General features: G+C 39.0%; 1 non-coding gene and 2 pseudogenes across 1 annotated transcript; all 3 read left to right on the forward strand.

Moving 5' to 3' along the window:
* Nucleotides 1-3,601: 3,601 nt before the first annotated feature.
* Nucleotides 3,602-3,705, forward strand: LOC112627198. The gene has a single exon (XR_003120059.1). It is a non-coding gene; the product is annotated as a U6 spliceosomal RNA (small nuclear RNA).
* Nucleotides 3,706-6,164: 2,459 nt separating this feature from the next.
* Nucleotides 6,165-6,912, forward strand: LOC112627060 (annotated as a pseudogene).
* Nucleotides 6,913-6,994: 82 nt separating this feature from the next.
* LOC112627061 lies at nt 6,995-8,385 on the forward strand (annotated as a pseudogene).
* The last annotated feature ends 4,175 nt before the right edge of the window (nt 8,386-12,560 follow it).

Here is a 12,560-nt window from a genome sequence, read left to right on the forward strand (position 1 = left end):
ATTGAAAACCACTGATGTAATCTAAGATTTTACTTCTACGGATGAGAAAGCTAAAACTCAGAGAGGAAAATGACCAGGTAGAAAATTCAAGCCTCCTGACTTCAAACCTATTGAGTTTTCTACTCCACAGATTGTTCTCCATCTTTGAGGTGTTCGAAGGTTTCTCTAGAGCATTCATACCTGTTCATAAAGTTCTAGGTTCTACCTCAAACCTAATGAAACAGAATTTGTCACTCCTTAGGTAATCAGATGAGCACCAAAGTTGAGAACCATTGCAAGTTACCTAAAGTGATGAGGTTTTTATCATATGAAAACAATATAACTTACATTTCTCTCTTCCATTTTTTAAATTGATGGCTCTTTGTTTTTGTTAGATGACATATTGCTACTGTTTTTTAATGTACCACAATCCAACTTGGGGGACATTTTCAACACAGCAGTAATTCATTACCACAACCACTCTTCTTTCCTTTGTTTTTCCTCCCCTTTTGTAGTCCTAAATTCTACAAGATGTTGAACTGAGGCAGTAAGTAATTGAACTGGAAAAATATGATGCAAAATGATTAAAACTAGAATGTCTAAATAGCTACAAAGGCCTTGGCAGATACAATTGTTTAATCAGTCTAGAAAAATATAATTTAATTAATAGTTCAGTAAGTCTTAGCAAGAAGAACATTTATGAAAACTTTCGCCGGACGCGGTGGCTCATGCCTGTAATCCCAGCACTTTGGGAGGCCGAGGCGGGTGAATCACGAGGTCAGGAGATCGAGACCATCTTGGCTAACATAGTGAAACCCCGTCTCTACTAAAAAAAATACAAAAATTAGCCGGGTATAGTGGCGGGCACCTGTAGTCCTAGCTACGCAGGAGCCCAGGCAGCAGAGCTTGCAGTGAGCCGAGATCATGCCACTGCACTCCAGCCTGGGTGACAGAGCGAGACTCCGTCTCCAAAAAAAAAAAAACTCTCCATTTGTCAGACACTATACTAACCACTTTACATGTAATCCTAAAACTATCTCATAATCTTAGGATTAACCCTATAAGGTAAATATTATGTTTACCTCTACAAAGAGAAAGACTAAAGAACAGAGAGGTTAAGTAACACCAGGCACAGTGGCTCACACCCGTAATCCCAGCACTTTGGGAGGCCAAGACAGGAGGACCACTAGAGGCCAGGAGTTCGAGACCAGCCTGGCCAACATGGCAAAACCCAGTCTCTACTAAAACTACAAAAATTATCCGGGTGTGATGGCAGGCACCTGTAATCCCAGCTACTCGGAGGCTGAGGCAGGATAATTGCTTGAACCTGGAAGGTGGAGGTTGCAGTGAGCCGAGATCTTGCCACTGCACTCCAGCCTGAGCGACAGAGCAAGACTTCATCTCAAAAAAAAAAAAAAAGAGAGAGATTAAGTACCTTGGTCACGGTCACACAATAGTAACTTTCAGAATTTATAAATTGGAATCATTAACAAAGATGTCCAATGCCAAGGAACTTGTCTGTCTCCTTAAAAGCACTGAATAGAAACAAATAGTTCTAGAAGTTAGCAGTATTAAGTACAAAGAAAAACTGCTGAGAAGGCACTGAGCTACTTTCATTTCCTATACTTTATATTAACTCAATTTTTCAAGACTTCTGGCTCTCCTCATGATTTTCTGGAAATTTTAGCTTCAAAACTTGACTCAGGAACAAAATAGAAGCCCTGAATAGACCAATACCTTGAAAAATGTGTCAAAGAACTGCCTCCAGTATACTCTAGGCTCAAGTAATTCTGCAAATGCATAATTTCAAACATTAAAAGATTAAATGTGATTAAAACTGTCTTGGAAACATGGAAAGCTATTCAGTTATTTATTTTATTTTATTTTATTTTATTTTATTTTATTTTATTTTATTTTGTTTTATTTTATTTTATTTTATTTTTGAGGCAGAGTCTCACTCTATCACCCAGGCTGGAGTACAGTGTCATGATGATGGCTCACTGCAGCCTTAAATTCCTGGATTCAAGTGATCCTTCTGCCTCAGCCTACCAAAGTGCTGGGAGTACAGGCATGAGCCACCATGCCTAGCTCAGATCTTGGTTTCTAATATACTGAAATATATTAGTTTATATTTAATGCTGTTTAATTAAAGGAACAAGCGTTCTTTGGAGAAATGGTCAATTCTAAAAATGGGGCAGGAAATAAACAAGATAAGGCTTGAGAATCTTGTAGTGCCAGAAAGTAAGAAAGTATAAAAATAAACATAATTTTAAATCATTCAAAAGCATAATGATGGAGGTACATCAAAGGGACAGAGAAGCCAATGGAAAGAGCTCCCAGTGACCAATGCTGGAACAATTTGAGCCACAAAATAGTTTAATAAATACTGAGTCTGGGCACAGTGGCTCATGCCAGCACTTTGGGAAACCAAGGTAGGAGAATTGCTTGAGCCTAAGTGTTCCAGACCAGCCTGGGAAACATAGTGAGACCTTGTCTCCACAAAAAATTTAAAAAATTAGCTGGGTATAATAGCATGCACCTGTAGTCCCAGCTACTTGGGAGGCTGAGGTGGGAGGATTGCTTGAGCCCAGGAGGTTGAGGCTGCCGGGAGCCGTGATTGCGCCAGTGTACTCCGGTCTGAGCAAGACACTGTCTCAAAGAAAAAAAAAAAAAAAGAAATATTGGATTATAACCCAATGTGTAAAATGAAAACCCATGAGTTTATAGTGATATAAATAAATAATTGAATAAATAAATGTGGGAGGAAAAACAAATCTCCCATGCAGAAGAATCCCAAGTAATTTATGTAGGTACTCCATTCTCAAGGAGGGGGAACATAATTCCTCACTCCCTAAGAGTGGTCTGTGCATGGTAACTTTCTTCCAAAGAATACAGAATGGAAAGGGGGTGGGAAGAGAGTAATTTTTCAGTGGAAAAATTTGACAAACACTAACTCATGGTCAACATGAGCACTATAAGTCATGATGGTAGTGTGTGCCCTTGTACCATGTGATGAAAATGGCAATTGGTCTCTGTGGTCTTACTTCCAAAACCCATAACCCCAGTCTAATTATGAGAAAAACACCAGACAAATCCCAATTGTGGGGTATTCTATAAATTATCTTATCACTACTGCTCAAAACTGTCAAGGTTATTAAGAACAAAGCAAAACAAAAGTCTGAGAAACCATCACAAACAAGAGAAGCCAAAGAACACGTGATTAGCAAATATAATGTGGTACCTTGGATGGAATCCTGGAACAGAAAGAGGACATTAGGTAAAAACAAAGGACAACTGAATAAAGTATGGATTTTAGTTAACAATAATGTATTAATATTGGCTCATAAATTATGATAAATGTACAAGACTAACTTAAGATGTTTATAATAGAGAAACTGGATACTGGATATGTAGTAACTTTCTCTACTATCTTCACAATTTTTCTGCAAATCTAAAACCAATCTGAAAAATATTTATAGTTTTAAAAAAGATAATTGTGGGCAGTTAAAACATAAACTAAAACAAAAGTTATCTTCCATAATAGAAACATGAAATACTTAGGACTAATCCTAATAGGAAATTAATAAGACCTATGGGATGAAAAGACATAAAACTTCAGAGTGTGCTCGCTTCAGCAGCACATATACTAAAATTGGAATGATACAGAGATTAACATGGCCCCTGCACAAGGATGATATGAAGGAATTAAAAATTAAAAAAAAAGAAAAACCAACTTCACTAAGTGATGTGAACGTTTTTAATAACTAAAAGTGTATAGCATTTGCCTCTATAGAAAACTGAATATCACTCCCACGTTGTTTCTTCCCAAACTATATAATGTTAATTCAATCCTAAAAGGGGTTTATTCACTGCTGGTGAAAATGTAAAATGGTAGTACTATGGCAGTTTCTTAGGATTCAAATATATACCTACCTTTGGACCCAGCCCTTTTACTCCTCTTCAAAAGAAATGAAAATACATGTTCACACAAACACTTGTAATTAAATGTTCATAGTAATTTTATTTGCAATATCCCTCTCAGTGGGGACTGCTACAATAAAAATACCATATACTGCAGAAATTTATTCCTCACAGTTTTGGAGGATGGGAAGTCTAAGATTAAGCCACAGGCAGATTCAGTTTTTGGTGAGGTCCCACTTCCTGGTTCATAGACAGATGGCCATCTTTTCATTGTTTCTTCACACAACAGAAGAGGCAGAGGAACTCTCTGAAGCCTTTTTAATAAGGACAGTAATCCTATTCATGAGGCCTCCAGCCATATGACCTATTATCTCCAAAGGTCTCACCTCCCAACAACCATATGACCTATCATCTCCCAAAGGCCCCCACTCCAAACACCGTCACATTGGGGATTAGTTTTCAACATATGAATCTTGGGAAGACACAAACATTCAGCTTATGGCCATCTTAAAACTGGGGGAAAAATCAGAAATATTCATCAGTAGATCAGTGGATAAAGAATATGGTATATCTATACAAATGGAATAATACCCAATAACAAAAGAGGAATTAACTACTAATAACTGCAACAATATTGTTGAATCTCAAAATCGTTGTGCTGAGTGAAAGAAGCCAGACACACCATATAATTCCACACATAAAAAGTTCTAGAAAATGCAAACTAGCATATACTGACAGAGAACAGATCAGTGGTTGCATAGAGCCAAGGGCAGAAGTGGGGTTATATGCAAAGTGGCTCCAGAAAACAGAGGTGACAGAAATGTTCCATACATTGTGTAATACAAGTTTCACAGGGGTTATACATCTGTCAAATATCGCCAAATTTTACCTTTTAAATATATGCAAGTTATACATACATTTGTATGTATGTAAGTTATACCTCCAAAAAGTTTTTTAAAAACCTAAATCAGGTGGGGGGCCAGAGATGGCAAAATAATTTTTTCTTATTTGAGAATAGGAAAGAAAAAAAATTTTATAAAAGGTAACGAGGCCGGGCGCGGTAGCTCAAGCCTGTAATCCCAGCACTTTGGGAGGCCGAGACGGGCGGATCACGAGGTCAGGAGATCGAGACCATCCTGTCTAACCCGGTGAAACCCCGTCTCTACTAAAAAAATACAAAAAACTAGCCGGGCGCGGTGACGGGCGCCTGTAGTCCCAGCCACTCGGGAGGCTGAGGCAGGAGAATGGTGTAAACCCGGGAGGCGGAGCTTGCAGTAAGCTGAGATCCGGCCACTGCACTCCAGCCTGGGCGACAGAGCCAGACTCCGTCTCAAAAAAAAAAAAAAAAAAAAGGTAACGAGTGGGTCCTGTCAAATGAAAAGCAAATCCAGATTTAGTAAGGACACACTTTGTTGGAAGGATTATTATAAGAGGAAAAGGGTCTCTTTCAATAGGAGAAGGAGAGCTATTGCAATAATAGGAACTATTTGCCATAATACCTGCAAGCTTCTCAAGAGTTAGGTGAAAAGAGGTTTTCTCTTATAGAGAGGAGTAAACTAGATTAGAAAGATTTGGATGTGGGCAAGTGGGATAAGAGAATGGGGTTAAAGAATGTTTTACCCTGAAGTCAGCCTTCTCTCCAGAGCTGCTGTTGAAGAGGGGTTACATGCTGACTCAGACTGAGGATGGGCCAAGGTTCAAGGACCTGGGGAATAGACAGAATAACTTAACCAAAGTGTGATTAACAAGCATTTTGTTCCCACTGATCATTAGTACAAACAAGTTTAGTTAATCATTTATGAGGCAAAGAGTGGGAATTTGGAGTCTGTTTCTGGCCTTGTCATAGGTGAACAAGGCAGTATACATGAGTTTTATCTAAATTATATGGGGAAAGGTGCTTCTTTTCAGCAAGGCCTTTCTGAAACACAAAAGGGTGGGGGATTTCTCCATCTTTGCTCTTTTCCAGGAGCACAGAACTTAGGTAAAATTCAACACTGTCAGTTTCTTCTAGACAAGGCTTCCATGTTGCACAATTCTAGAGGGCATTTTATTCTTTCCCAGATAGGCATATAAAGATATGGTAATTAAGACTAATCAATTGAAAAAAATAGATAACTCTTGAAGAGAATTTATTACAGTACACAGAACAACCTAAAACATGATAAAAAAAAATTTAATACCCATCAATGAAAAAAAATCACATATTATTAAAAGTATGACATTGCCGGGATGCCCGCTTCACACGTGCAAGGGTGACAGGAGCCATGGGGGCTACGGGGATGAGCCACATGCTGGCCTCTTTCTTTGACCTAGACAACATGCTCATCGACATGGCCGGGGCAAGCAGGAGAGACCTGTCGGAGGTGTTAAAGTTCTTACAACCAAAATATAATTCTAAGAAAAGGCTGAAATCATCTGTGATAAAATTCAAGCTGAACTCAGGAAGGAATGTTTTCATCCTTACAGTACATGCATTACTGATCTAAGGACTTCAATTGGGAAGAAGCAATCGAGGAAACAAAAGATGGTGCCGCCAATAGAAAATTAACTGAAGAATGTCACTTCCTTGGGAAATCTACATGTTTACAGCTTATGACACTAGCAGAAAATATCAAAGTCATGCTCTCTGAACTTCGAAAGGAGGCCCGCCTACTTTTATTAAGGAATGGGGACAGACAGACCCAGAGAGAGAAGATTGAGGCTTGTGCCTGTCAGTCGTATTTCCACACTATTGGAGGTGGAGAGTAGAGAGAGAAGCCAGCACCATCCATATTTTATTACTGCTGCAGTCTTCTCAAAGTACAACCTGGGGACTGTGTGACAGTCAGTAACACATTAGAAACCGACGTCCAAGGAGGCCTCAGTGCAGGATTGAAAGCAATGGTCTGGATCAATAAAAATAGAACAGTGCCACTGAAGTCTTCCCCAGTTCTGCATTACATGGTTTCTTCTGTGCTGGAGTTACCTGCTCTCTTACAAAGTATACACCACAAAGTCAGTACGTCCAGTTAAAGCACATAAAAGGGCATGATTATAAACTTTAGAATCAATTTGCAGAGTTTGAACTAAGAAAAGTTAGGGCATTCCACTTACTATGGTCCAGAATAACTATACTTATGATTTAATGATGAATATTGCAAAGGTCCTCCCAACCCTATTGCTTTTAAGTTTTAACAAACAACCATTGACTGGTATTTATATCTGAAAATTCAGATTGCATTAATAGAAAGTAGTATAGCCCAGAAAATTTGAGGAAACATATTATTTGTTAGTCTGTAACAGGAGATTTTTAAAATAATTTTATTAATCTTTTAGTATCTTGGCTGCATGATACCAAGCAGGCTAGCTTACACATGGATGCACAAATGCCAAGTTTATCTTCTGGCTTAAAAATACATATTTTTTAAAAATAGATTTTCTAAAACACATAATAGATTTATCACAGCAACTGAATCTGGTTAATATGAAATAAGTTCTAAGTCACATGCAAATCAAGGTATTTCATCATGAAATTATTTTGCATGTTTTTAAAACATAAAACATAATTTTGCCTACTTTGGAGGTATACTTCCTTTTCTATTATGAATCTGATTTTTTGGCATGACCTTTTTTTTTTTTAGAGGAGGATACAATTTTTTTTTTCTGGTGTGTGATAGATTTCTCCAGTTAAAAAAAAAAAAGAAAAAAAAAAAAAACTTAAAATCTACACATGGTCGGCTGGGCGGAGTGAGACGGCTCACCTGAGCGTGGCTGGGCCCAATCCTGGGCTAGGGCTGGGGCTGGGAATGGGGTGCAGTGAGGCTGGGGGCCGGCCCTGAGCTCATCCTGCGTGTGGGAAGTGGGGCTCAGGGGGCGCCAGAGCTGGAGGCGGAAGCGTGAAGTTAGCACTGAGTGGTCGAAGAGAACCTGGGCTGAGCAGACGTGGCCAGTTATCACCAAGAAGGGCAGATGCAGCTGCCCCTAGTTGACGCCATTCGTTTATGTCTCATCGATACTTTCTCATCTAGCATTTGCAAGGCTTGAGTCAAGCTGTGCCGTGGCACGCTATCAGGGAGTTACTTGATCCTTCCCGCCAGAAGAAACTTATGTTGGGAAATCAACACCAGCTAGTGTGCTTCTCTGTAAAGGCTCAACGTATACGACAGATTTCACATGCGCAGAGGCTGTTGAGCAGGCTTCATGTGCGCTGCAGTCAGAGGTCACCTCTTTCTTTGTGGATCGGATGGGTCCTTGGGTGTCCTCTCTTCACAAACTTCATCATCTTCCTCATCTTTTTGAATACGATTGTATTGATAGTTGAAATAGAATTGCTGGAATCCGCAAATACCTAACTGTGGCCATTGAAGCTGACCTTGGAGGTGGTAACTTGGTTATCTTGTTTATTTTCATCCTGGTGATCCTTCTTATGTGGCTATCCAGCTTTTCCCTTTTCTGGAAGAGTGGAATGTCTTTAACTTTGTTGTTACCATGTTGTGCAGGCACTGATGAACTTGGAAGACAAGTAAAGTGATGGATGGCTTCAATATCCTTGGGCCCAGCAAAAGATAATGAAAGGAATTGTTGGAAATAAAGAATTCAAAACATAAATGTCTGTTCAGATAGAAAAATAATCTACAGATGGTCCTTCTTTCTCACCTGTGCACAGTGAGCTTGTAGCTTCCTTGTAGTCTTTACCTCTCAAGGAAATGTTTTTACTATCTTTTCCTAGACACACAGTGGGGTTGAGGGAGCTAGGCTGTCTTGCTGGAGAGAAGTGCAAGCCACATGGCACCAAAGGTCATTTTTCTTCAGCGTATTCATAAAAGCAAAATGTCTTTGGTGCAGCCTAACCATGCAGCTCCCCTTCTGTTCTCTACTGACAGTGGTTTCACCCATATGATGAACAGAATAGAAAATTCAGTTTTGCTATGAGCCATTTCCAGAATTGGAAATTCCATAGTTATATGGATGATTGCTCTGGTAGACTGGTTGGCATGTGTGATGCTGGGGCTCATTCTTTTAGCTGTCCCACAGGATGGATGTAGGCAGTGTCACATTCATTATGCTTAGGATAAAGTTTCATCCCTTTTACATAGTGGTGACAAATCTCAACAAGATTGTTCCTAGGATGTTAAGTGAGCAGTTCTTCAGCAAAAATGATGTAAGAGAAAAAAAATGGAATTTTTAAATTTCCTTGTCTTCACAGTTTGTATTCTACATAGTACAGTAAGACAATGTTAAATTCCATTTGCACCCTTCCTTAGGCAAAAACTTTTGGTTATCTACCTGCTGAGTGGAATGTTACTGAAGATATTTTCAAATATTGAAATAAACCTATGATTTTATTAATTTTTTTTTGTTTTAGACAAGGATTCCTTAAAATTAAAAAATTTTAAAACAGTGAAAAAAAAGTATGATGTTGGGAAAATGGAATCTTTGGATAAAAAGCAAGTTAGAACTACACATGACATTAAAAAAAAAAAAAAAAAAAAGGTCACAGAGAAAAAGTTGAATTTAAAAATGATACTACCAGGCCAAGCATGGGAGGTTGAGGTGGGTGGATCACGAGGTCTGGAGTTCAAGGTCATCCTGGCCAACGTGGTGAAACCCCATCTCTACTAAAAATACAAAACATGAGCCGGGCATGGTGGCACACACCTGTAGTCCAAGATACTCAGGAGGCTGAGGCAGAAGAATTAGTTGAACCTGGGAGGTGGAGGTTGCAGTGAGCCCAGATCATGCCACTGCAGTCCAGCCTGGCAACAGAGTGAGACTTCATCTGAAAAAAAAAAAAAAAAAAAATCATATTTTGTAAATTCAGAAAAAATATACCTTAGTATTTGTTTGATATCTCTATAGGAAAGGTCTTTATAACCATAAAGGCAGTGCAACAAAAGCATAAACAAAAAATGTTTATTTGATTAATAAAACCATAAAACATTTGTATGCCAAGACCAATGTAAACAAAATTTTAAAACACCTAATAAAATCTACTACTAAACCAGGCACCATGGTTCATATTTATAATCCCAGCACTTTGGGAGACCAAAGTGGGATGATCGCTTGAGCCCAGGAGTTCAAGACGAGACTGGGCAACACAGCAAGATCCCATCTGTATTTTTAGTAAAATTTTTTTTTAAAGATTTTTTTAAAAATCTGCTACTACACTCCAACCCATAAGGAGCAGATATATCTTTAACTTGGAAGTGGTTGCTGATATGGAGGAAGAAAAGATTTGGAGAAGTTACATCTTGAGACCATTGAACACAGACCTGATAATCAACGAATGTGCACAGATGTGACCAAAAACCTGATTTACAGTATCTCCTGCCTGGAGCCCCACTTTTCCAACTTTTGATCCAGCACCAAAGAGGAAAGGTTAGCACAGAAGGAGGCCTCTAGAACCCTAATCCAGCTCTGCTATTTGCATCCACTACAATTGGTCAGATGAATCCTAAGTGGTACTGATTCTTAAATGTTTTAATATTACCCTTGATTATATAGCTATCACTCAAGAGCATTTTTAGGACCAGTAGGAAGAACCATCTCCTCCTTCTCTTTCTTCCTCCCACTTGTGCTATGATAGAACTATGTTAAAGAAGTTTACTTTTGTAATTACCCAGAGGGATGAGAATGAAGATTATTTACTGAAAATGTTTGGCATTAGGAGACTGGAATAATAATAAAATAATTATCTATTGTCAGGGGAAAACCAGCCCCCTGATATTTATTGTGGATTCTTTTCTATTTCCCGAGCGTCTCGGCTGGTTTGAGAAATAAAAGGAAAGAGTACAAGAGAGAAATTTTAAAGCTGGGTGTCCGGGGAAGACATCACACGTTGGCAGATTCTGTGATGCTCCTCGAGCTGTAAAACCAGCAAGTTTTTATTAGCAATTTTCAAAAGGGCAGGGAGTGCACGAACAGGGTGTGGATCACAGAGATCACATACTTCACAAGGTAATAAAATATCACAAAGCAAGTGGAGGTAGGGCGAGATCACAGGACCTCCAGATGGGGCGAAATTAAAATTGCTAATGAAGTTTCGGACACACATTGTCATTAATAACATCTTATCAGGAGACAGGGTTTGAGAGCAGACAACCTGTCTGACCAAAATTTATTAGGCAGGAATTTCCTCATCCTAATAGACCTGGGAGCACTACAGGAGACCAGGGCTTATTTCATCCCTTTGGCTCCGACAGTAAAAGGTGGCCGCCTTGAGGTGGCCGTCTATAGACCTACCCTCAGGGCGCATTCTCTTTCTCAGGGATATTCCTTGCTGAGAAAAAGAATTCAGTGATATTTCTCCTATTTGCTTTTGAAAGAATAGAAATATGGCTCTGTTCCGCCTGGTTCACCAGCAGTCAGAGTCCAAGGCCATCTCCCTTGTTCCCTGAACATTGTTGTTATCCTGTTCCTTTTTTCAAGGTGCCCAGTATTGTTCAAACACACATGCTCTACAAACAATTTATGCAGTTAACGCAATCATCACAGGGTCCCGAGGTGACGTTCATCCTCCTCAGCTTACGAAGATGACGGGATTAAGAGATTAAAGTCAAGACAGGCATAGGAAATCACAAGGGTATTGATTGGGGAAGTGATAAGTGTCCATGAAATCTTCACAATTTATGTTCAGAGATTGCAGTAAAGACAGGTGTAAGAAATTATAGAAGTATTAATTTGGGGAACTAATAAATGTCCATGAAATCTTCACAATTTATGTTCTTCCACTGCGGCTTTAGCCAGTCACTCTGTTCGGGCTCCCTGACTTCCCGTAACATCTATAATGCTAAATAAAACATTTGTCAATAGGGGTAAGAAATGAGGAGCGAGTGAGAGAAAAGCAAAGGTCAGAGACAACAGATGGGAAGGCACCACAAAGAGGTAATGGAAGATAGCCTCCTATTTGTCTGTGGCAACTCACACTACCTCTCATCAGGGATTCCAAAGCTGATATCAATAGTCTAGGCTTATGGATATTGTTCTGTATGTTAAACTATCTAAGGAGATAAAAATCTCAACCTTGGAATTCCTTGAGGAACATCCCCTCTTGAAATTTTGAGCCCTAGGAAGCACCTTGGTCTAACATGTCATCTGTTATCTCCTCATTCTAGCCAATAACTAAAAGTCATAAGCCCTGAATTTATCTCTCCTTTTGAATTATTCTGTTTTGAATTGAAGTGTAGACAGAAGTATAACTTCATTTAAAAGCATCCTGGCAGTTGCCTTTTGCTTTTTATCCTTAAAGCCTTGAGAGAAAATGTTGGAAAATAATTATTAGTAGATTTTGGGTTTTAATGTTCAAGTTCCATAATCAGTATACAGAGTCAAGATCCTTGAGCAGAAAGAGGCACTTTTGCTCATCTGCTTCCTCCAGAGCAACAACCCTGTACGTGAGTTTCTATGGTAGCCTGAAAGAACCTTAAAATTAAGAACTGTCTTCCAACAACCCGCCCTTCATGTAGTGAACCTAACTATTAACAAAGAGCCTCAGAATGGTGCTAGAATTCAGTCTGAGACTAAAATATGGGGACACAAACCATCCTTATATAATTATGAAATTCTAGAACCACTGGGCTCCTCAATGATAATCTTGTATAACCTTATACTTAAAGAAGCTAAGAACCAGATATTTTAAGTTACTAGTGAAAGATTTGACAGAAGGCAGTGGTATACAGAAC

The sequence above is a fragment of the Theropithecus gelada genome, chromosome 6 (genome assembly GCF_003255815.1).
Source record: "Theropithecus gelada isolate Dixy chromosome 6, Tgel_1.0, whole genome shotgun sequence".
Classification (NCBI taxonomy): domain Eukaryota; kingdom Metazoa; phylum Chordata; class Mammalia; order Primates; family Cercopithecidae; genus Theropithecus; species Theropithecus gelada.